The following is a 26541-nucleotide window of genomic DNA, read 5'->3' as shown; positions in this document are numbered from 1 at the left end:
GAAGTGAAAATTACAAAATAGTATTAATTCTTGAGAGAGAATTTTTACATAAAATAATAAAATAAAGTTTGTGCTATGAGGGACCATAAGCATCAACTAAATCCCTTGTTTTTCTGATATGGAGAAAAAAATCGAGGTAGTCTATGGACTGTAAGATCAGAGACACAGATTACCAGCAGAACAAGAAAAAGGAATCCATGTTTGCTGACTCTAATTCAGTGTTCTTCCTATGAATTACACTGACTTTGATCAGAAATATTGTGTGTGGCATTTTAATTTGATTCAACAAAAATATTTTTACCTCTACTCATTTTATTTTTCCTTCCAATAAAGTTTCCTGACATTTCTCTTTTTCATTTGTTTCATTCTTTCCTATAATAAGTTTTTTTGCCTGTTTGGCTTTCCCCCTGTGAGAGTTTCTGGTTGTCAGAGGCTTATTTTGGTCATCTTTTTATTTCCATTCATCATAGTGTCTTATGCACAAAAAAACATTCAATGGGTGTTTGAAGAACTGAATGCATTTGTTTATTCTTTCAAAAAGCTGAGCAAATATGTTTTCAATAACTGTTTTATGTCATACATTGTGACATGCACTGGTCAAATTGTCATCACAAAATGGATGACAAGTTTAACATTAAACTGAACATAGGCTCTAAGGAGTTAAATGTTCTTCAGTTGACATTCATCTTGAAGTTTCTGTGACCATCTCTAACCCATTTTGATAGGAATAGTTTTAAACACATAGGAACAGTAGATAATGCTGGGCTTTTTAGTTAGAGTGATGAGCTACATTTAAAGAGAAGCCAAGTATTGACATGATTACCCCTCAAATAATCAATTTGTTTTTGCTGATTTTACAGCATGAAAGAGTTCAGAGCAGCAAAGAAAAACTAATCAATACCAAAAAGGAATCCTTCATGCCTTTTTTCCACCAGCTGCTTTAAAAATAGTTATAAAGTCTATAAAAATAAGATACCAACAGCACTTAAACACCTACATTAAAAAAATGTTTTCCATAAGAATTTGTTTCTAGGTAAAAAGAAGTAAGCACATTTCATTCTGTCTCTCCCACTAAATGTTATGAAAACTGGACAGAATGCATGGAACAACTATTTAAGAAATATGAAATTAAATAATAGTATAATGGGAAGAAGATCAGAATTCAAAGTACTATCAAAATATTGGTTACTGTAACTTTTTTTTTTCCTTTAATATCCATGATCTTAACTGAACACAACCCAAAAAGACAGAAAGAGCTCCAGAAGTTCTCCAGTTCTGGCTCAAATAGAGACAAAGTATCCCCTAATGTCAAAGAAAATGAGTGAAACACCTCCATTTTTCTTTTCTTTTTCTCCATTCTCACACCCCAGCCCCAAACCAACCTGGCGATGGTGGCACCAACAGTGACAGAAACAGGGGCTTGTGGAGGCTAAAATTCAGAACAAGCATGACCTTTCTTTATAAGAAAAACTGTCTTACAAAAAGAATGACACAAAACTCCATTGTCTTTTTCCTCTATGTAGCCTTCTATTTTATGGTGCCAGATGCAGCAACAACCATGGGAAACATGTGGCATATTATGGTAAATAAAATTCCAGCTTTCTGGTTGGAACATAGAAAAGAGGAAGCTCAAAGAATCATAAAGTATGAGGAGAAAAAAAAAGAGAACTTATGAAAGTGACTCCATAACACTGTTTATAAATTTTCAGCCTTACTCCCAAGCTGAACATGCATGAATCTGATCTTGAAAACACTCCATAGTCTTTGAGAAATGAACAACGGGGCAGATCACTACCCAGGTCCCAGACTAGCCACTGAGTGGTCCATTCATGGAACAGATATATTTAATATTGCAAAACCTTTGAAAGTAAAACTGACATTGAAACCACATCACACAAAAGAGAAGTTAAAATTTGTGGCCTGAACCTAAATAGGTCAAGTGTCTGCTAAGTTAACATTCCCCATAGGATTTAAATAAGATCCAGAGTTTTATAAAACAATATTCAAAATGTTCAGGAGACAACATAAAATTACTTGGCAAACCAATAACAGGTGGCAACACTAAGAATACACAGATGTTGGAAGAGTTTAAAGCAGCTATTATAGATATGTTTCAATATTTTAGAGTGAATGCTCTTGAAATAAAAAAGTACAGAAATCTCAGCAAAAAAAAAAAAAAAAAAAAAAAAGAGAGAGAGAAAACATGGAGAACCAGACAGAATTTTAAGAACTGCAAAAAATGAATACTGAATATTTTTTAATGGTCAAGTTCAATAGCAAAAATTGAGATGGTAAAGGAAAGAGTACTTGAAGATAGGTCAATAAAAATTATTCATTCAGAACAACTGAAAGAAAAGCAATGAAAAAGAATGATTCTGTGAAACAACAAAAAGCTTACTATCCATATCATTGTTGTCTAAGGTAGCAAGAATAAACTTGCAGTGCAGAAAAAGTTTGAGGAAATAAGTGCAAACTTCACAATTCAGTGAAAGATGTGAATCTACTGATTTAGTAGACTGTCTCAAACTGGATAAATGCCAAGTAACCCATACCCAAACACATAATAAAACTGCTGAAAACTAAAGATCAAAAAAAAAAAATCATGACTACAATTTTTTTTTAAATGACATATTACCTAGAGGGGAACAATGATTAAAATGGATTTGGATTTCTCATAAGAAACTATACAGCCAAAAGGAAATGGAATAGTATTTTTGTTGTATTAAAAGAAAAAAAAAAGAACAAAGAAACTATCCACCAAGAATTCCATATCCAGCAAAAATATTTCTAGAGATAAAACTGAAATAAAGACATTCTCAGATGAAAGGAACTTAGAGAATTCACTGCCAGTATACTCTCTAAAAAAATTGCTAAAGGTAATTTTTCAAATAGAAGTAAATGATAACGGAAGCAAACTGGGAACACCAAGAATGAAGGAAGAACAGAAGAAACAGCTAATATTTGCTAAACAGAATAGAATATTCTTATTTTAGGTTTTACAAAATGTGTTTGATGGTTAAAAGCAACAAGTATAACATTGTCTAATGAGATTTTCAAGATATATAAAAGATAACTACAAATTAAGTCCTTTCAATAGTAGAAGGACACAAAAAGTAGTTTTCTACATTGCACATTAAATTACAAAATATTGATCAGACTGAAAATTTAATATGTTGTAATTTCTAGAAAAAAACACTAAATATACAAGGAGAAATAGTAATAACAAAAATTCTAGATGTAAACTAAAATAGAATATTAAACTATATCCAAATAAATAAAAAGGCAGAAAGGGGGAAACAGAAGAATTGAAAAGAGATTAAACCAACAAAAAACAAATTAAAAATGGATCTAAATATGCTAACAATTATATTAAATATAATTTGGAACATCATTTAAATATAGTGATTATCATAATTTTAAAATGACTAAAAGGAAAACTTTCACAAAGTGACTATATGGAAGTTAGACAAGTAGACTTCAGAGCAAAGAAAATGACCAGGGATAAAAATGGACATTATATCATGATAAAAGTCAGTTCACAAAAAAGACAGATTTTTAAATGTTTATGCAAACAGCAACAGTTTCAAAATGCATACTATAAAAACGGACAGAACCGAAAGGAGGAATGATACATTAAGGATTGTTGAAGATTAATATTTCTCTTCCAGAAATCAAGAGAAATAATTTAAAAAAATCAGTAAAGGCACAGAACTGAACAGTACTATGAATCAAGTGGGTCTGACTGATATTTATGTAACATTCTGTACAAAGACAGATTATGCGTTCTTTTTAAGTGAGCATAGAAAAGTTACCAAGATAGATAACACTCTTGGTCAAAAAACAATCTTACTAAATTTATAATTTAAATCATTCACTGACCATAGTTGATTCAGATTGAAAATAAAAATAAAGATAAAGGAAATTTACAAAAATATGAAAATTAAACTACACACTTTTAAATAACCCATGGGTCAAGGAAGTTTCAAGGGAAGTGATAACATACTTTGAACTGAATAAAAATGAAGATACAACTTATCAAATTTGTGGGCTGCAGCTAAAACAATGCTAGGGGAAAATGTGTATATAAAATTCTTATAGTAGAAAGGAAGTCTCAGACCAGTAATATATGATTCTATGTTTAAAAGAACAGCAAAACATACCCACAGCAGGCAGAAGAAAATAAACAGCAAAATTCAATAAATGAAGGAAATCAATGGACTCAATAGATCAATAAAATTGATAAATCTATAGCAATATTAAGAGCAAGGAAGACAAAAATTACCAACATCATAAATAAACAAATGGGACCTAACTAAACTCAAAACCTTTTGCACAGCAAGGGAAACCGTAAATAAAATGAAAAACAACCCACAGAATGGGAGAAAATATTTGCAAATGGTGCAACTGACAAGGAATTAGTCTCCAAAATTTACAAACAGCTCATGTGGCTCAATATCAACAAAAAACAAACAAACCAAATGAAAAATGGGCAGAAGCCCTAAATAGACATTTCTCTGAAGAAGACATGCAGATGGCCAAGAGGCACATGAGAATATGCTCAACATCACTAATTACTAGAGAAATAAAAATCAAAACTACAATGAGATGTCACCTCACATCAGTCAGAATGGATATCATCAAAAAAGACCTAGAGACTGTCATACAGAGTGAAGTAAGCCAGAAAGAGAAAAACAAATACCATATGCTAACTCACATATATGGAATCTGAAGAAATGGTACTGATGAACCCAGTGACAGGGCAAGAGTGGAGATACAGATGTAGAGAATGGACTTGAGGACACGGGGCTGGGGTGGGGGGTGAAGGGGAAGCTGGGATGAAGTGAGAGAGTAGCATAGACATATTTACACTACCAACTGTAAAATAGATAGCTAGTGGGAAGTTGCTGTATAACAAAAGGAGATCAACTTGATGACGGGTGATGCCTTAGAGGGCCAGGATGGTGGGGGGGGGGGGAGGGGGAGTTGCAGGAGGGACGGGATATGGGGATATATGTATAAATACAGCTGATTCACTTTGGTGTACCTCAAAAACTGGTACAAGAGTGTAAAGCAAATATATTCCAATAAAGAGCTTAAAAAAAAAGTCTACAAACAATAAATGCTGGAGAGGGTGTGGAGAAAAGGGAATCCTTCTACACTGTTGGTGGGAAAGTAATTTGGTGCGGCCACTAAGGTAAACAGTATGGAGGTTCCTAAAAAGCTAAAAATAGTTATCATGTGATCCAGCAATCCCACTCTTGGACATATATCTGGAAAAGATGAAAACTCTAATTTGAAAAGATACATGCACCCTGATGTTCATACTGGCACTATTTGCAATAGCCAAGACATAGAAGCAACCTAAGTGTCCATTGTCATATGAATAGATAAAGAAGATGTGGTATATATAGAAAGTGGACTACTACTCAGCTATCAAACAAAATGAAATAATGCCATTTGCAGTAACATGGATGAACCCAGAGACTGTCGTACTGAATGAAGTAAGTCAGACAGAGAAAGACAAATATTATATATCATTTATATGTGGAATCTAAAAAATGATATAAATGTACTTATTTATAAAACAGAAATAGACTCATAGACACAGAAAACAAACATGGTTACCAAAGGGGAGGGGGGGAAGGAAGAAATAGGAGTTTGGGATTAACATATACATACTGCTATATATAAAATACACTACAAGATTCTACTGTATAGCACAGAGGACTATGTTCGATATCTTATAATAACTTACAATGGAAAAGAATCTAAAAATGAAATATATATATGTATATATATACATACACACAACTAAGTTTACTGTACACCTGAAGCATTATAAATCATGTATGCTTCAATTTAAAAAAAAAAAAGAAAGAAATAGAAGCAGCAAAATGGTCTTTTAAAGGCTCGTTTGCTTAAAACCCTTTCACATATATGATAAAGTTTGCTTGTAACAATAGCTCAGGTGTATAAAAACTGTAATATCTCCCATGATCCACAGTTGGTTATAGTAACAGAAGCAAATCCAGTTGTGGATCACTCCAAGTTCAATTACTTTTCCCTCGAATCATCAAAATGAATCTTACATAGTGGTAGAGAAAGTGATCAGGTGGTATGATTTCAAGTCCATTTTATTGCCCAAATTCATATTTCTTTCTGGCTTCTGAAATGTCGTTGGCAAGAATTTTCTTCTCTTAACCTAAATCTTTGACTCTATTTGATGCAATGTAAACAACATTTTAAGTTATCATAAGTAATTTACATCTTAGTGACAAAGAAAGATCTGAGACCAGTGCCAATGAGAAAATTTTATATTTTTTATGTATTATCTAATGTGACATGTGTTTGCATCAGCCTAATCAATGCATTTGCTCCTGTAAGAAATTTACATGAAAATCTAAGGTATAAAGAAAAGACTTCTGATGTGTGGAAAATGAGCAAAGGGCGTTAGTTTTATGTTTCAATAATTTAAAAATCACAATAAAAATTAGAAGATATTTGGCTAAATGGTCATTAAAATATGGCATATGGAAATCTGTGAGATACAGTTAAACTCATGGGAAGTGGTTATAGCCTTAAAAGTATATGTTAAAAGTGAAGAAATGCTTTAAAAATGAACGGTCAAATAAGCCATCATAAGAATATAGACAAGGAATAGCAAATAAAATCTAAAGGAAATAGAAGAAAATAAAGAGCAGAAAGTAATGAAATAAGAAAGCACCCAATCAAGAAGACCAGCAAAAGTATTTCCAAAAACCCATTTGAAGTTGGTGGTTATATATATATATATAATGTCAGTGTGAATGTATATTTTCCATTAAATACAGTTTCTCAAATGCAACCAATGAGCAAATGAAGAGTTGTCTTTACCTAATGTTTTTCCAAAAAAGAAGAATAGAAAGAGGAGAATGACAAGTAGAGAGGGAGATGGTATATAAAAGGGAGTTCTGGTACTGAGACCATTATAGGTAAAGCAGGTAAGGATGAATATAAAGAAATGAAGGGGGTGGATAAGGGATGTAATTAATATCAGTGGACTGAATGAAGACAGCAGTGTGTGAAAGTAGAGGGACTTCAAAGTGAGTCATGAATGGAATAGAGTAGTTTTTAACTAATGCTTTTTGTGTCATGACTCTGGGAATACACTGAGTCACAATGAAAGGGTATGATGGCTCAGAGTAAAGGTATGAGATTTAGCCAAAAGTACAGAATACTTAGTATTATAAAGAGTTAAATATTCATAAGGACATCATCCCTTCCATAATCACTGTAACTTCAACCATAAATTGTACAAATTGTACAAATTAAAACTCTCAGATAACATCAAAAAAATATATATATGTATATGAGTGCATATATTTAAATAACTGAATCACTTTGCTATACACTTGAAACAAACACAATATTGTAAGTCAACTATACTTTAATAAAAAAGGCAAAAATAAAATTTCAGATAACATAGACATCCTTTATATTTACTCCCCCAACCCCTTTACATATATCCTAAGGATTTTATAGGACATATCCATGGCTTCTTTCAAATGTATATTAGCAGTGCCCCTGTCAAGTAGTCTTTATGAAGTCTTCTAACTTAATGACTGACTACAAGATTCCCTTTCCTTTCTCTGCTTAGCTTCTCAGTGTCTCATTTTCTATACCTGAAAGTTCATGAGCATGATTTGCTTTCATTTTTATAAAGGCTTACTAAAAAATACTGAATAAGACTTCAAAATAATTGTTATTTATTGCCACCATAAGATGCAATAAAAATGCCTTTTAAAAAACTACCGTTATTGGTTTTATCTTGTGCAGTGGCAAATGATGTTCCTGGATTTATTTATTCATTCATGCAGTAAATATTTATTGAGCTCCTTTTATATACCAGGTCATTTTCTAGATAATAAGGGGTAATAGAGAATAAAACAGACCAGAGTTATGCTCATATGATATTTTAGTTGGCAAAGACCTGTGATAAAAATAAATAAAAATCAGTGGAGTTGAGTGCTATAAAGAAAAGTAAAAGGAACATAAAGGGATAGACAAAAGAGTTAGTGTCTTCTTTTAGATAAGGTGGTTGGAAAAGACCTCACTGAAAAGGTAACTTTAGAATAGAGACCAAAATAAAATGGGGTAGTAAGTCATGTAGATAAGGAGGAGCTTGTAGGTCAGAGAAATGTCCCCAGGAGATGCAAAGACCTGAGACAGAAAAGTGGTTCACCGTGTAATGAACGGAAAGGAAGCTAGTATGGCTGGTACAGTGTACTCAAGGGTGAGTGTTAGGAATAAGGTAAGAGAAGAGAAATTGGAGTCTGGATAAATAAATCATAAATGACCTTAAGGAGGAGTTTGCGGTTTATTCTGAGGGAGCTGGAAAGGTTTTAGAAAATTTCAAATAGAGGAGTCACTTATTATTGCATTTTTTAAGGAACTGCTCTGGCTTCTTTGGAGAGATTAGATTGTAAGGGGACAAAAATGAAAGGACTGGGACCATTTAGAAACCTATTGCAGTAGTTCAATTGAGATAATATCTTGGTATCAGGAGAGGTATGAAAAGTAAGGAGATCCTAGTTATATTTCAAGAACAGACACGTTTGACCACCAGATGACTAGGACTGTGAAAAGAGAAGATGAATTGAGAGAAGGAGAAGAATCAAAGATGATTCTTAAATGTTTTTGCCTTGAGCTACTGCATGAACAGAATTTCCTTTTACTAAAATGAGGACAATTCTGAGACAAGCAGAGTAAGAGACTTCAGGTTTTGGTAGACTGAATTTGAGATGTCTTATCAATTCAGGTGTAGAGATTGAATGAGTCTGAATATCATTGGAAAGATCGGGGCTCAAAATTATATTGAGAAAAACTAGATTTGATGAAACAACACAAAGAAAAATCTGATCATTGAGACTTGGGAATCTGTGATATTGACAGTTTACAAAGGTGAGCAGATTTACCAAAGGAGACTGGGAAGGAACAGTGAGTATAGGAAGGGGGAAATGTCCTGGAGACTAAAAATGTATTCAAGAAGGGATGACCAAGCATGGCCTTTGCTAATTACACGATCAAATAAAATGAAGATTATAAATAAGTCAATGGAATTGGCAATGTGAAGTTTATTGGTGACAAAATTTAGTGAGTTAGTGGGGGAAAAAAACTCACTGGAGTAAGTTCAAGAGAGAAATAAAGGAGAGAAAATAGAGACAGTGAGTATGGACAAGTTTTTTGAGGACATTTTCTCTAAAATGGAGCAGAAAAATGGGATATCTAAACAGAGATATGGGAGCAAGGTAATTTTTTAAATAAGAGGCTGATAAGAATGATCAAGTAGGAAGAGAAAAATCAATTCTTCAGGAGGGAAAAGGAACAACTGCAGGAACAATGTTCTTGACTAGGTCCTAGAAAATGTCATTCACTGCACGAATGGAGAGATGGACATCAAATAGGGTAATGAAGTGTCATTCATTCTAACTGGAGTAAGGCAGAGTACATGGGTTCAGATATAGGTATGGAGTTTTAATGCTGGGCCTAGATAAGCATTCCTTCCTTATACTTTGTCTTTTAATAGTAAAATACAAGTCAAGGACATCAGCTCAGAATGGAGGGGGTGTTTTTAAAAGTTTGAGGAATGAGAAGATATGAAACATTTGTCTCAAGGTGAGAGAATCAAGTAACCTGGGAAATATGAGAGGATTCCTAGACAACCCTAATAACCCACTTGAGGTTGTGGTCATGAATTTAAAGTGAGACCAGTCTAACTGGATGTTTTTCTCCAGCCATATTATAGGTAGTAGGTAGGTGGGAGGTTAAATGTAACTCAGTGTTGAGGTCTTGTCAAGTTGGTATGACTGAAAGGAGAAAGGGGAAACTAAACTGAGAGTGATGATTGTGCTTGGCCTATTAAAGCAAAGCCAGTCATGAAAGAACGTGAGAAAATTAGTAAAACAAAGAGCTGAGGTGGGACTGTCAATGGATTGGAGCTCAGAGTGGAGGATCAAATGGATGAGTCAGCTGTAAACATGGTAGTCTATGCAATCCTTGAAACTGAAATTTTAAAGAATGCAGCTATTGCAAATGATGGTATCTATGGTCTGATCACAGAAAGGGGTAGCTGATATATAATTTTACTGTACATCTGCTGCAATAAAAATAAAATAATCTTCAAAAAAATGGGTAGCTGATATGGGTTAGAAGACAAGATAATTGGAGGTAAGGAGACCCAGGATATGGGAGAGATCCTTTTGTGATGGTAGAGGATTAAGTGGGTACTAAAATCTTCAACAAAAAGAGTAGGAGCACTCCCCAAAAGGACAGCAGAAAACTGCAGCAAAGGTTAGTGCTGGTTATTATTTGATTATATGCATTCCAATGGAACTGGTATATGGGAAGTAGGAAGAAGAACTGTCTGAAAGGAGTTGTGAAGAGCAAGCAGGTTATCTACTCAACCTCTATGTCCAGTGGCACGTGGGTTGAGAGAAAATACAGCCACCATTTGAAAATACTACAAGGGCAAGTAGTGCCTTCAAAGAAAAGCTAAATTTTAATTCAAGCAAGAAGGTAAACTGAACCTTAAAAGAAGAGGATGAGGAAACAAAGGGCTTTATTAATGACAGATCCTACATTATGGAGAAAGAATTTGGAGCATCAAGCTTGAATGTATGAGCATGTCAGAGTAGAAGGTTGTACAAAACTTATGGAGTTAAGTGTTTAGTTAACAGAAGGACGAGCATTGAATCCTGTGCTTTCAAAGTCCAGAAGGGACTGTGTTTTTGAAGGACTAAAGGGAATGATGGGATTAGTCCTGATTGCCTCTTGGAGAGAGGTGGATAATTAATTCAATTATATACTATTTAATGGGTGACTGGTTTTAGGAATTTTGATGTGAGTATTCCTTGCACAGGAGATAGTGGTTGTCTTGCCAGGAGTGATGCAGCACAGAGAGTCCTCACCTTTAATGTATCTTTGACTTAACTGTTTTCCTGTAACCAACGTGACCTCAACTCATTAAATTTTAAAATTAATGTACATCCCAAAGAGAAGTGTCCTAAATTAAATGACCCAAGAGGACATTGAATGCTTTCCAACTTCCAAACTGAAGAAAAACTTAATACTTGTGTTTCTAATTCCAGTTTGGCCAAAGGAATAATATATTTGTTCACCATGTTTCCTCTATCTTCCCTTGGTTTTCTAAGATAACAATTTCTAACGAAGCTCCTTGAAGTAATTTGGCCTCAAATTAAAGTGAAAAAAAAAATCACTTGACATTTCTGAAGCATCCTAGAAACTTCATTCATCTTCTCTCTACCCTCGCCTTTTTTCTTTTCTTTTCTTTCTCCTCTTTGAAGAGGACAATGATTGAGATTTTCTGATTTTGAAAATTTATCCTAAGACTTTACTGTGTTGTTGTTCTGGTCTTTGTTTCAAAGGCTAGACATTTAAATTAAGCATCCTAATCAATTAAAAGCTTCTGACCCCAGGAAGAAAAAAATACTGTTTTTACCAAAAATCATCAAGAGTTTAAGAACTAAGAACCAGGAAATTGATGATTAAAAAGACAACTTTGAGCAACTAGGACTTTCAGTTCATTTGGAGTAGCCCTCATGAACTTAAAGCACCTCCAATCATTTATATCTTGTTGTTCTCCAGGGACAAGGTGATCATCACAGAGCAATATATTTGCAAGCTTTTACTGAGGATTCACCATTAAGTATATAGATTTTCTTTAGGTTATTTTTATGGTAAAAGGTGGTACTTCTCTAAGTTTAGGAGAATCTCTTTGTTGTTCCTTTTGTTTTTGGTATAAAATACAATTGACTTTTTGATGGATTCAGTTTCTCACTAAAGTCTTGCTTTCCCTTGAAAGAGTGTCTCAGATTGGTTCCCCCCATCACACCCATGATTACAGACATAATTTTTGCATAAAATGTAGAGTAACACACAGAAAAAACAAAAATAAGTACTATATATATTAGCATTTATTTTTAACTTATTTGTTGCATATTTCCTTGATGATCATCCTAGGAGTGAAAATAGAATCCCATATTTTTGATGACTTGTACATACTGAATGTCTCCTCATTCTTCTCTATACCCTAATCTATTTGTTAATATCTTGTATAGAATTGTTGTATTTGTTTCAGTTCATTATACACTATTATTTTCAGTCTTTTCAAAACCTCTGGTTAGCTACTTATTGCATTTCTATTTCTTTATACCATTTTCTCTTTCCCTTTCCAAAGCCTGTTTCCATCTTAACATGAGTTTTTATCCTGCAGTGTATTTATAAGTTTCAAATGTTTATTTGTATACATGTATATAAATAAGATATGGCATTGATTTATGTGTTTGTTTTAAATTTAATTTTTACTTTGATATCATTCTGTTTCTCCATCAAATCTTAATGAGATTCTTGCTGGGTAGAGTATTCTTGCCTGTAGGTTTTTCTCTTTCAAGACTATCTCCTGCCACTCCCTTCTGGCTTGCAGAGTTTCTGCTGAGAGATCAGCTGTTATCCTTATAGGTTTTCCCTTATATGTTATTTGTTGCTTTTCTCTTGCTGCTTTTAATATTCTTCTTTGTGTTTAATTTTTGTTAGTTTGATTAATATGTGCCTCGGTGTATTTCTCCCTGGATTTATTCTGTACGGGACTCTCTGCACTTCTTGGACTTGGTTTACTATTTCCTTTTCCATGTGGGGGAAGTTTTCCACCTTAATTCCGCAAATACTTTCTCAGACCCTTTCTTTTTTTCTTCTTCTTCTGGGATGCTTATGATTCAAATGTTGGTACACTTAATGTTATCCCCAAGATCTCTGAGACTGTCTTCCATTCTTTTTATTCCTTTTTCTTTTTCCTGCTCTGTGGCAATTATTTCCCCCATTCTATCTTCCAACTCACTTACTTGTTCTTCTGCCTCAGTTATTCTGCTGTTTATACCACCTAGAGTATTTTTAATTTCAGTTATTGTGTTTTTCATTACTGTTTATTTGCTCTTTAGTTCTTCTAGGTCCTTATTAAATGTTTCTTGTATTTTCTCTATTTTGTTTATGAGATTTTGGATCATCTTTACTATCACTACTCTGAATTCTTTTTTCAGGCAATTTGCCAATTTCTTCTCCATTTATTTGGTCTTGTGGGTTTTTATCTTGCTCCTTTGCCTGCAAGGTGTTTCTTTGTTTTCTCATTTTGTCTAATTTATAGTATTTGCTGTCTCCTTTACCTATGCTGCCTAGTAGTAAATCCTCTTATCTCTGTTCTGTTTGGCTTGAGGTGTCAAGCACTGGAGCTTGCTGGCCTTTGGTTGGATTTGGAGCTTGGTGTTGAGAATGAGAACTCTGGGGGAGCACTTGCTGATTAATATTCCATGGGGTTAGGAGTTCTCTGGTGGTCCAATGTCCTGGACCCCACTCTGCTGTCTCAGAGGTCTAGGTTTAACCCGTGGCCAGGGCACCAAGACCCTGGAAGCTACACAGCTGGGAGAAAAAGGAGGTAGAAGAAGAGCAAAGAAAAAAAGGAAGAAAAAAGGGAAGAAGGGGAAAGGACAGACAGATCCCCAAGACTGGTGGTAAAAGCAACTCTAATCAGTCAAAATCACACAAGGAGATGTGTACACTTGCACTTGCAAAAAGAGAAGAGGAAAACCAAAGAGAAGAGAAAAAGAGAGAGCAAAGAAATGAGAGAGTACTCATACCAATTACAAGCAAATCCACATACAAATATATACAGTAAAAAGTTAACTAACAAATACCTAAAACCAGAAACAAGATAAGCACACCAAGAAGTCCTCCAATACTTCTAGGTAGGGCTCTGCAGCTGCTGTGGAGAGGACTGTGGAGACCTCAGACTGTGATCTGGTATTAGTCCTGTGTGTATTTGTCCCCACAGTCCCCAGTTGTCCCCTATGTCTACAGTCTCTATTGTAGAAACACTCATCTATTCAGGTGATCCACAGATGCAGGGTCTATCAAGCCTATTGTGGGCATTAAATCTGCTCCTCCTGTGGCTGTTTCTCTTTCTCTTCTTTGGTCCTGCAGTCCTTGGTGATCAGTTTTGGTTTTGGTCCCTACTTTGTATGTGAGTTGCTCTCAGGAGTCGGTTCCCCACCCAGGCAAGAGGGGGCAAAAGAGTGTGATTGGGGCTCACTTGCAACTTCAGGTCGGGAGGTAGGGAGGGATATGGCAGTCTAACTGAACTCTGCAGGAGTGCTTGTAGCAGCAGAGGTCAGCATGAGCCTGAGGTGTGCTGTGTGTTCTCCCAGAGAAGTTGGTCCTGATCCCGGGACCCTTGGTGTTGGTGGGCTTCACCTACTGCCAGGCGGGTGTGGCCAGTGTCTTGCCTTACACACAGGACCTTTGGTAGCTGTGAGTGGGTGGGCTGTGGGGCCTGGTGATGCAGTGGTGGGGCACGGGAGTGGGGTGGTGGGAGGGCTTTTCGATCCAGCAGCTGCAGGTCAGTGCAGCTTCGCAGCTTGTGAATTCTCAGAGAGGGAAGCTCCTCCAAAGCACTCCAAAACAAAGATCCCCTGCCTCTCTGTCTGGCCCAGGATTTCCCCCAAACTCCCTCCTAGTTTGCTGGCGCACCTGCCCCCCAGGCTGTTCTCATGCAGCCAGCCCCAGCTCTCTTCCTGTTCTCGGAAACCCAAGCCTTGGCACCCAGCCCCATGGCCACCCTGGGTGAGCAGGTTAGCTTCTCTGGCTGGAAAGTGCTGCCTGAATCCTCTGTGCAGGGATTTCTCCACTCTGCCCTCCGCACACCAGCCATTGCTCTCTCTTCTGGGGGCTCCGAGGCTCCCCCTGTCCTTCCCTGCCAGTGAGGGTGCTCCCCAGTGTGTGGGAGCCTTCCCCCCCCTCACAGCTCCCTCCCAGAGGGGCTAGTCTCCTCAGGATTCCTTTGTCCCTTTTTTTCCCCCTTCTTTCCTTTGTGCTACCGAATTATGTGGAAATTCTCCTGCTTTTTTGGAGGTCTGAGGTCTCCTGCCAGCATTCAGAAGGTGTTCTGCAGAAGCCACTCCACAAGTAGATGTATTTTTGACGTATTTGTGGGGAGGAAGGTGATCTCCACGTCCTACTCCTCCACCATCTTTTTCGAGGTTCTCCATTCTGTTTCTTACTTTCTTGCATGTAACATTATTTTTAAGAACTCACCTGTGTTGCTATAAGTAAATCTTGTTAATTTTTTTCTTACTTCTGCATAGTATTCCATCTTAGGTGTCTACCACATTTTATTTATCCTTTTTCCTAAATGGCTACCAGGTTGGCTTCCAATCTTGATAAATGTTTTTTATGTTTCTTTGTGCTCCTTGTGAGAGCTGTTCTGAAATACAAATACCCAGGAGTGGAATTTTAGGCTTCTAGGAAATACACATACTTAGTTTCACTAAGTACTGCTAAGGACTCTCTGAAATGACTATACCAATTATATTCACACCAACTCTGACAGAATTTTAATATTAGTGATTTATAACAACATTGCAACTGCACATTATTTTCATTATTTCAATAGAAAGACATTCATTTTGATATCAAAACTCTGGAAATTTTTAATGTGAATGTGGACCTGAGTAAGAAAGAAATTCTTGGTTTTTATTTTCCTTATTCACTATCTGCAAACCAGACTTTCACTCTTTGCTTAAGTCAATGCGTAATAGTTAAGTTCAAACTCCTGTTAATTTCTTATTTTCAAGTTTATGCATTGTGCTTCTCTTTTAGTTAAATGTTCCTTTAAGCCAGAGTTTCTGTTTTGATTACAGTTGTTAGCATGTGCAAATGTATATGCTGTGTTAACTTCCCCAGTGTCAGATAAGATTTAGGGAAATGCAGGCACATTAAAGTTGTTTGAGGACTTCAGTCATGAGAGAAGACTTTGCTTATAGAAATAAAGAATTCATCTTTGCAATTTATAGCTAAATATAAGCAAATAATACAAAGGATTCCATTTTTTTCTTCAGAAATTAATAGTAATATAACTAAAGTCTGAGATCTCTAGTTTGTAAAAGTATCACTTATCTTCAAAATGTGTGTTTTCTGAACTGTGGCTTTTACTCTTTTAGATGCATTCACACCAAAATCACCCTCCAAATGGAAAAAAAAATGTTTTCATGTGAAGGTTCCCCTAAAAGAAAGTTGTTTTGCAGGACAAAGATGGCCCTTTGATTTTGATTAATCGTTTGGGGTTACAATCCTACAATTCATAATTCAAGTACTGATAGGAGGGGCTGGAAAAAACGGGCCAAATTAGAAAAATTAATAAAAAGCAAATTGGATACTCCAACATTGCTCCACTATTGTTTTTTGAGAATACTTTTTGCTTTAAAATTACCATCATATCTTGCATAAGAAAAGTATTTTTTATAATGGCTACAAGTCAGGTCATTTTGATTCATAATATGATTCTTGACATTAGCACAATTTGTTGTAAGAATTGAGATTTTAAAATTCCTAAATTTCTGAGTTAATTAATCTCAAAAATTTTAGAAATTTTAGGAATCTGACAGCCTTTATACTGCAATTATATCAGTGTGTGTGCCTGTGGGGGTGGGGGGTCAGCATAGAGAAAAGAAATAGGATAATTTATAATGCCTTACACAAAAAAAGGTAATCAATAGCCATTTGTTGAATAAGTAGAAGTCCTTTATACCTTATTTAAATATGTATGTGTGGTGATTGCTAGTGGGGTGTTATAATGGGACATGGTTAAGACCAGCATTAGAGTGTTAATACAAGGAAGGGAGATGGGGCTTTAGTCTTGTTAATCCTTTTAAGGCAGCACTCTAATGGCACAAGGGACCCACCCACCAAGAGAAGGTTCAACAAGGTTTTTGTAGCTTCCTGGAATCTAGGTTTTAATAAAAAGTCTCCCATGAGGAAAAAAAAAATGGTTCACACCTTGTAAAAATTTTAAACTTCAAATTTATATCAATCTCTTGGTATCAAAAATACAAATCCAAGAAACTAATATAAGAATATCCCTCAGACACACAGCAAATATAAACACAATTGCATATAGAGGGCCATTCATACACCCCAAGCCACATGACGTTCCTTCAGAAAAAAACTTGAAAGCAAATTTGACCTCGAACATTACCAGGCAAAAACAAAAGCAGCTAACCAAATACAAGCAGACAAACTTAAGAGGAAAATTAAAACACACTAATAGGGACTTCCCTGGCGGTACAGTGGTTAAGAATCTGCCTGTCAATGCAGGGGACATGGGTTCCATCCCTGGTACTGGAAGATCCCACATGCTGCCAGAGCAACTAAGCCTGTGCACCACAACTACTGAGCCTGCACTCTAGACCCTGCAAGCCACAACTACTGAGCCCACGTGCCACAACTATTAAAGCCCACATATCCAGAGCCTGTGCTCCACAGCAAGAGAAGCTACTGCAATGAGAAGCCCGTGCACCACAACTAGAGAAAGCCCATGCGTAACAGTGAAGACCCAATGTAGGCAATAAATAAATAAATTTAACAAAAAGAAAAAAATTTTTAAAAACACACATTAATAAGTTTGAATGAGAGAGCAACTTTTGTAAAAGGTTATAAAATGAATGTTTTAAATGACTTATTCTAAAAGAAAGGCCTAAATACATATAAGGCAAATTTTAGAGTTAAAGGAAATTTAGAAATAATTGATACAATAATTGAAGTTTGAAACTCATTGAAGAATTAGAAGCTGATTAATAACAGCTGAAGAGCTAATTTGTGACCCAGAGCTAGATTTGAAACAAAACAAAAAAGCAGACTAGAGCACATGAGATAAAGAGATTTTAAAATATTTAAAAGAAAGATTAGTAGACATGGATGTTGAGTGACATAGAAGAAAGAATGAGGAAATAAAGTCTAATAGATTTCCCAGAAGGAAAAAAAAATGGAGAAAGATAATATTTGAAGAATTAAATGAAATAACCTCAACAACATGTCTGTTACTAGAGTCAAAAAATGCTAATTCCCTGTCCCTCTTTCCCACTATTTCTTGTTTTCTAATTAAAAACTAAATTAAAATTTAAGATTTTTTTATACAAGTTCCCACAGACTGGTATCATAGTTTATGCCCAGGATTCTATGTATTTGTTCATCTACATGAGGATGCTAGCAAATTGCTTTATTTCTTCCATTTATCAGAAGTTGAGACTAAAATTCAGAGGGGATAATAACTTGCATAAAATGACAGCTGGGATTCAAATCTAATATATTTACTCCAAAGAATTGTTTTTTTACCTTTCTTTTGCAATTTTCTAATATTAATTACCATATTAAATAGCAAGGAGGTTATCTCATCAGATTAGGCTCATGGAAAAAGGACTTTTATATAAAACAATGCAAAGTTCTTTACTGGATGTAGAAATATGGAAGAAAAAGAAACATGGACATGTATAGCACATGTTGAATTTATAAAATATTTTTAATTGCTGTAAAGTTGTTAACTGAGAAAATCTGCTTTCCAGATATTTCATAAGAAACAATTCATCCTGAAGCAATTTTTACTTCATGTCAGAATTATAATGTTCTATAAACAAGGTTTCTAATGGATTTGCTGGCAGCCCCTTAAGCCATTCAGTGAATGCTACAATAGTTTGTATTCTGGCTTGCTTTAATCACTTATGAACATTTGTTGTGTTTGCTCAGTGTGGCAAGGTTTGCTTTCCAACTGAACACAAAACAAAAGGCTTGTGCGCAATCCTATATGTTATTAGCCTCCCAGCTCTCTTGTGAGAGTGTCCCTTTCATTGGTTCATTTATTTCTTTAATATTGCAAAACTATTATTTATATGCTAAGCATTGCATTTATTCTTGAGGAAATTACAGTCAACACGAAAAACAGTTTTTGACCTCATGGAGCCTATCATCCAATGGAGTGACAGGAAAAATATCAATAAGTTAAACCTAATTATAAATTTTGATTAAAAATAAAAGAAACAAAGAAGTTGCTGATATTATTTGGGTTTGACCTGCTTTGGATAAGATGATTAAAGGATGTCTAAGTACCGGTGGTAAAGACATGAAGCCCATATTCTCTGAAACTTTTCCACATCAGTGGATGTTACTCTGCCAGCCCTGATAATAATGGCTTACTAACCCTATTATGTGGATGGGGCAGCTTCGTCACATGGCCATCAAATGCCTCTAGGCAGGCTGGACTTTTAAATGTGGGAAGATCAAAACGTAGCATTTTGCAATGGGCAACATATCTAGATTTAATTTTCTCTCTCTTCTCTTGCTCCACTTATCTTCCTCACCATTGCCTTATATTCCTCCACCCAAAATACCATGCTTATTACTTTCTACTTCACCACTCACACTCTAAGTCTGATTTCAGTCTTGGGACCCACCTCACCACTCTGTGGATATATGTTAACTGTTCCTTCCTACCCCCATGTCTTTGCTTACATGTTCTATCCCACCTCAAGGACTCCTCTCTGTTTAGACCAGTCCTATTTTCCTTAAAAGGTAAATTTACCTAACGAAACGTGACAAGGTGGAGTTCATTCATTCATTTATTCAACACACACCTAACACGAGACAGTGTGCTAGATTCTAAGAAAATAACTATGAAGAAAAAGTCAGTGAGGAAGTCATCCTCACTAAAGTTAGATGCACTTTATTTACACAGCAATAACTGAGGGCTTGGTCATTTAAATATTTTGCACAGTCATGTCTCAATATACAAAAGAGATTATAGACCCTATCATCTACCAAATTTAGGAGTTCCTAGTGTAATAGGGAAGAAAAAATCTGACTCCATATTAAATCTGTTCTATTGCCTGTGCTTAGTCATGCTGGCTCTGCACCTTTTGTAAAGGAATGTTGCCTATAGCCTGAAATATATAGGATAGCCTACTCTCAGGGCTCTGAACTTTAAGAATCCATTCAGACATAAAAAGTTGCAGAACAGAGAATAACATTTGTTTTACTGGAGGTTTACAGGAACATCATGACCTGACTATGTGGACAGCTACAAGAACAAAGGAGTCCAACATCAAGAAGTTTGCAAAGACTAACCATGGCCCTCCCTCACCTTGCCTTGAAAAGTGCTTTGCTGAAACCCTTCGAGGAGTTCGGGGCTTTGGGGGTACAAGCCACCCATCTCCTTGCGTGGCCCTGCAATAAAGCTTTCTCTGCTCCAAACTTTGACATTTCGGTTTGTTTGGCCTCACTGCATTAGGCGTAGGAACTTGTGTCTGGTAACACTAGTGACACAAAGTTCCTCCACTCAAATTAATTAAAGGATACAGTCTTTTAACAGTCAGTAAGCCGAAAGTTGCACTATAAGAATAGTTTTTTTGTTGTTGATGGTGTGCCGTTAAGGAAGACTGCACAAAATGACTATCATCAATTGGAAACTCTGTTCTCACCAGCTCTATTGATCAGCTAGAGCTACATGGAGGCGGGACCTTGTCTTCTTGCCATACCCATCGTGCCCACCACAGTGCCTGCCACTGAGTAAGTAAGTAGTGTTACGTGAGAGACTCACTCTACCAGCTCACAGATTATGAAGTTTTTTTTTCCCACAGTGCTAAAAAAGCCTAAGCTACTTAATATTTTCTTTGTAATCTATATTATATGTCATTTAGCTTTGAGTTCAATTCAGAGTTAGTATGGGGGTGTCTAAACTAATAGGTTTCAATGTACGTACTGTACAAACATGCAGAGACAATGGGCAATGGCCAATGCAAAAGTCACATGGAGCTCCTAGATAATATATGGGCCACAGCAGGCAACTGATAAGTGTTTGTTGATTCGATTTTTGGTTTGACAGGTGAGTTAGAGAGCAAAGGCACTTATGCATTACAATCCATTTTTACATATTCATCATTCTAATCAGGAAGAATATGTCTCTGGTCTCACCATACATCTAATGTTTATGGGCTTACATAGTTGAAAATGCTTGACTCTTTTAACTGGTTTAATAACCAAAGTTAAATACAAATGCACCTTTTAAGTCTTAACATACTGCCCTAAAATTAAAAACAAACTCAATATATCAGGGTGCTCAATGTGGTTCACAAATAAGCTCCCTGATCGTGATCCTTTTGTTTACACCAGATAATTAACTTTCTCTAGCACCCAGAGAAAATGCAGAGTATCAAACTCTACCTTCTGTGCTTTGCAATGGTCAAGAAAACATTTCCTCTGCTACTTTATCATCTGAAATTCAAAGAAATGGATCTAAAAACCCTAACTGGAAATGAATATGACTGACCTAGTTTGTGCACAAGCTGTTTACCGTGCATCATTAGAGCAGCCAGGGAGAGACACAATATAGACAGTAATCATGAGGAATGTTCGATGCTAAGGATGAGTGCAGAACTTCCTTACATGCTAAGGGGAAAAAAACTATGCGAAAGGCCATTTTGTGACCTAGAATATTTTATTTAGGCAAAAACATATGTGTTGATTCTTATTTGTTGCAGAGTAATCCTTCTTTTTTTTGTATTGTACTGCATGGGCTACTCTTAAGAGGTGAAAGGAGGAATTTAATAGTGCAATTTTATATGTGTTTCTTAAAATGACAGGAATTTGATAAAGGGAAATTAAAAGGATTGAGCGGTAAACAAAGTTTTGAGAGATGGAGGGACTGGGCAGTAAGACAAAAGTTTAGTCATATAACTGTACCTAAAATCTCACTAGCTTAAACATACTTGTGGCGCGAATGACATTGAGAACAAACGGCTAAGTATTACTGTGAAAGAAACTGCCCTTAAATCTTGTCCTATTCAGAGTGGACATGTTCGTGCTGGTCTCTGCTCCCTCTTCTACCCTTTCCAATCCAGAAAACATTGAGAATTAAGGGTAGAAAAGGCCAAGTTTAAAGACATCCTCAGGCTACACACTGCGATCTCTTTATTTAGGTGTTTTTCTGTCTTTTAGGCTTACTCTTCTAAGGTAAGAAAAAGAAGAACAAAGTCTGATCCTACCTAGAAGCTGCCTTGGCCAATAAAAAATGTCTTGCTTCAATGAGCTCCTTTCTAGAGTTTAAGGAAGAACAAATTTCTTTCCTTAGCATTGTTTTCTCACACCTGCCTTTGGGATATGAAATGAAGCCCAGCACCAAACCCAAGGAACGCACAGGGTTTGGGATATGAGCATAATGGTAAGACAGAGCAGGCTTTCCCTGGTTTTGCCTTCAGCTCTGCCCAGTGCTCTGAGGGGCATTTAGAGGTAGCTGCAGGAAGACAGAATGTGCTCACTCAGCATCTGAGGTCTTGGCCAGATATATCTTCATTCCCACAGAGATCCAGCCATTCTCTCTATATCTTTCCCGCAGCACTGCTAGCAGCTTCAATAATCTGTTTTCCCTTTAGACTATACACTCAACTTGATGCCCAAGAGGGAAATAGTTTCTGCTGTTGTCATGAGGGGGCTGGTAATTGCATGTAAACTGCCTAAAAGAATGGCATATATTCTTTAAAGTGTGTGTCTATGAATAAAATTGGGTATTTTGATATAAATGTTCTTTTGTTACTTTTAAATTCCATTCAAAAGATAAAACGGCAAAAGTGTATTTGAGGAATATATAGTATCCTTAGAACTTTGTTCCAAATAGTTCCATTGTTACTTTAACATATATATATTGTCTTTGCAAGATTTGCAACAACTGTCATCCTGTAGCCTCCATGAAGGTGAAGAGCCATTGAGAGTATGTTAGAAGCTATTTCTTTAGGGCTACAGTGATAGCCTTGAATAAATTTTTTCTGTTTGCATGATTTGTCCATCCAGTTTGGTTAACACCAATCTACAAAAACACACTCTAAATAATATATAGACATAGATTGTACATGCATATGTACACTGTTTAGAGTTAAGCAAACTGGGTATATATGTGTGTGTGTATATGTGTGTGTGCATACACATACACATACACACACACAAGTACACAGAGGAAGTTTAACATTCAAAATATGGCATATTTTTGATAAATTTTAAGAAAACATTTTTGAAGTTCGAAAAAACCTTGTTACATAGTTTTATAAGAACAAAAACATACCTTATTCTATGAAGAGTTGGCCCTGATTATTTGGTATAAAGAATACCATATAGAAGTCAGCTAATACGATTAACATCTTAAAAGCTTTCTAAGTATCAGTTGTTGTTCTAAATGTTTCACATATTTTATTAAAACCTCCCAACAACTGCATGTGAGGTAAGTGACATAATTATTCTCATTTAACAATTAAAGGAATGAGGTTTAGAGAGGTGAAGTAACTTGCTCAAGGACACATGGATGGTAAGTGATGGAGCTGAGGATGGATGTGCAGTCTAGAAAGCATAGATTTGAGCACAGGATGCTCAGCTTACCAATCATTTGACCTTTAGTAAATCACTTTTTTTTCCCTGAAGCTCAGGTTTCTTTTTCAGAAAATGAAGATGTTGTGAGAATTGAGAGAAGGCATAGGAAAGCACTGTAAAACCTCTCAGCCACACTGTTAGAAACTAATATATCTGAGATGTGTCTATTTCTACACTACAGTATCATGATTTTTTTTCCTGAATTCTTTCATTCTTGAGATCCTCAGGGATACTTCTTCCAAGAGTTTCAAATGCAGTACAAGCCTATGAAACTTACTGTGTGCCTTTGAATCTCAGCAAACAGGCAAATTGCATGGAGTACATAATAGGTTTATAGATTTTTGGCTAGTGTACTAGGCTAGGCTGTCTTCCATTTGCAATGGGAGAGGCAGGGAAGGAAAGTATAGGAAGGAGAACAAAAGGGGTAGCTATTCTTCAGACAGATATTAAAGTAAAAACCTCACACTCCATGTTTTAATACCTTTTTTTCCTTCCACTTTCAATGATACATTTTTTATTCCGAATTTGAGACTATTCTAGGATTCTGCCCAGTAGGTAGATTCACCTATTCTGGACTACAACTTTATCATTTTATTTAATCTGGTAACTGGTTCAATATTTTCTATCTTCCAAAGATATATTAAAATCAATTTTCCTTTTATGGTAACCTCCCTGCTATGTTTATTGTCATGGAATTACCTGTATTATCACATTTTCTTGGAGTCTATGAGGCAGGGGAGACAAACACTTGGACTCCAACCACAAATTTGAAATGAAAACTCCTCATCTGTTTTTAAAAACAGGTGACAAAATATTGATTTTAGGAGACAAGTTGATAGAACTGAAATAGCACCAAAATATGCCACTTTGGCGTCAGGATTATTTTGAGCTAAAGGCACTTTAAAAAAAAAACAAACACACAGGTATAAGAAGAGCCCTCTGACCCTCCCCTTTTTCTTCCTACAGGGAAGAGATAAAACCCTCTTACAGATGTCCTTCCTATTCTAAGAGGAAAGGAATATTCTTATAACCAAGGACAGGAAGCTAAAGCTCAGAGAATTCTGTACAAACAGACCTAGCTAAAATCTCTTACTTTCCTTTAGCCTTCCCTTATATTTTGGTACTTCTCCACAACTGCCTCTCTTCTCAACCAAAAGCATTCAGATTTTTCCATTTCTTTCGGTCTCCATTTCCTCATAAAGGCTCCCGTGACATGTAAAACATTACATTTGTAAGTGTTTCTCCTGTTAATTTGTCTTATGTCAATTTACTTCTCAGCACCAGCCAAAAACTCCAGGAAGGTAGAGGCAAAATTTTGCTTCCCCTATAGCATCAAAATATTGTGTAGCATACCTGTGTTCTGTTGCATGTGGCTTGGAAAACACTGCATGCCTGCCTAGAGCTCTGGTTCTTTGTGGACAAGTCATTTTGTCAACATGTGAGCCCCTCAATGGCCGGTAGGATGTCTTACTTTACTCTCTATCATTTGGCCCTAAAAAAAGTGCACATTGAAAGGTTTCATGTTTTCTGGTTAAATGGATGAAACTAAAAGGTAGAATAACAAGTAACAGCAGGTTTTGCAAATCATAGAGAATCATCACATTTTCCCATTATAGTTCTGCAAGTAGCCATCATTTAGTTCCTCGACTGTGGTTGTGGCTTATTCAGTACTTCAAGCAGTGACCTTTTCCATGATGCAAAATAGGAAGGTTAAAGACTTTAAAATACTATGTATCTTGTTACTTTTAAGATATCTGAGTGTGTTTCCATAATAATTAACACCTTGACTATGTTTTTTTAAAACATTTCTAAATACTCAAATGTAGTCTTGAATCTAACCTCAAAATAATCCCAGAAAGTAGAACACCTATTTTTAATTCCAACTCATAAATGAAAAGGTTGGTGACTCTGCCAAGATTTTCAGTTAGTGGTAAATCTGAGATTGAAATAAAGTCTTTTAACTCCCGGGACATAGGTTTTTATACTAATCTATGTTTTTGTTCAACAATTAAACCTCATATCTTGTGGATAATTTTTCTAGTTTTAAGCTTGAATATAGGAAGGCTTTATATAGAGGTGTGTGTGTGTGTGTGTGTGTTCGTGGGAGTCGAAAGGCTGTCAGAATGGAAAGAGATTCAAATAACAAATTATAGAAAAGGCTATAGGAGAAGCAATCCTATATTGTAACTGCAGGGACATTTCAGGCTCAGATGGTCCCTTCATAATCATGGAAAGAGAGTCATAAGAACCATAGGAGATATCACTGCCCAGCTTCAGAGCAGCCCATAAAAGGAAAAGACCTCTCATCAACCTCAACTTAGCATGAGTGTTAGGGCAGCATCTCTGCTCAACCTGCCCATCACCCTCCTTTGTTTTCTCATGATGTGAATTTCAAGGAAAGCTATCATATCAACCATGTGATAAATGCCTACTTCTTTTTTATGCCTATCCCAGCTGTTATGTGATAATGCAAAAAGAACAAAATACAGATGTCTCTGTCTCTTGGGGGGTGGGAGGAAAGAGTCAAACTGGGAGAACATTTAAGCATCGATCAGCAGGGGAAACCAATTATGTGACTGTCCCAGATTTTTCTCTAATTATCATCAAATTACAAGACTTTGGACTTGCCTTAAAGAAATGATAGGAGAAGGTAGCAAAGTAAGCAATGGTTGAGGTATCTGAAAAGCGAAGCTTTTTGAGAAAAATCATCTTGCCCTTGCCCTTTACTGGTAAGACAGAGAGAAGCAAAGAGAGGAAAATGAATCAAATATTAATTCAGAAAAAATAACTACTGTGCCTTTTAAGAATTTTTCTATACTTCAGTAGACAAGAAAACTGAAAATGATATAATCTAGAAACTTTAAAGTCTCTTTTTCCATCATTTCAGGACCAAAAGTAAAGATACTTAAATTGTGTTATTTCAAGAACTATGCTAGGGAAGTGAGAAGATAGATAAGAAATAATATATATTTTACCTTTCATACATATAGGTATCCATGATGCCTTATTTGATATAGGTGTATCCCTTATCTTCAGTAGAGATTTTTTAAAAAAGAAAAAAAAATTCTAACAGAAAATCCTTTTTAGAGAACAAGTTTTGGGGGGTGGTAATGCTTTAGTCGGTAAATTCATGTATATCACATTTTAATAAACTACTGCAACATTTAAAAAAAAAAGTTTAGCAGACAAAAGGACTCTTGAAATTCAATCATAATTCACATAATCCTTGTTAGTTAACTTTTGCATTGGATACTGTGT

This window comes from Hippopotamus amphibius, chromosome 7 (genome assembly GCF_030028045.1).
Source record: "Hippopotamus amphibius kiboko isolate mHipAmp2 chromosome 7, mHipAmp2.hap2, whole genome shotgun sequence".
Lineage (NCBI taxonomy): Eukaryota > Metazoa > Chordata > Mammalia > Artiodactyla > Hippopotamidae > Hippopotamus > Hippopotamus amphibius.
The sequence above is the reverse complement of the archived record's forward strand: the minus strand, read 5'-3'. Positions refer to the sequence as shown.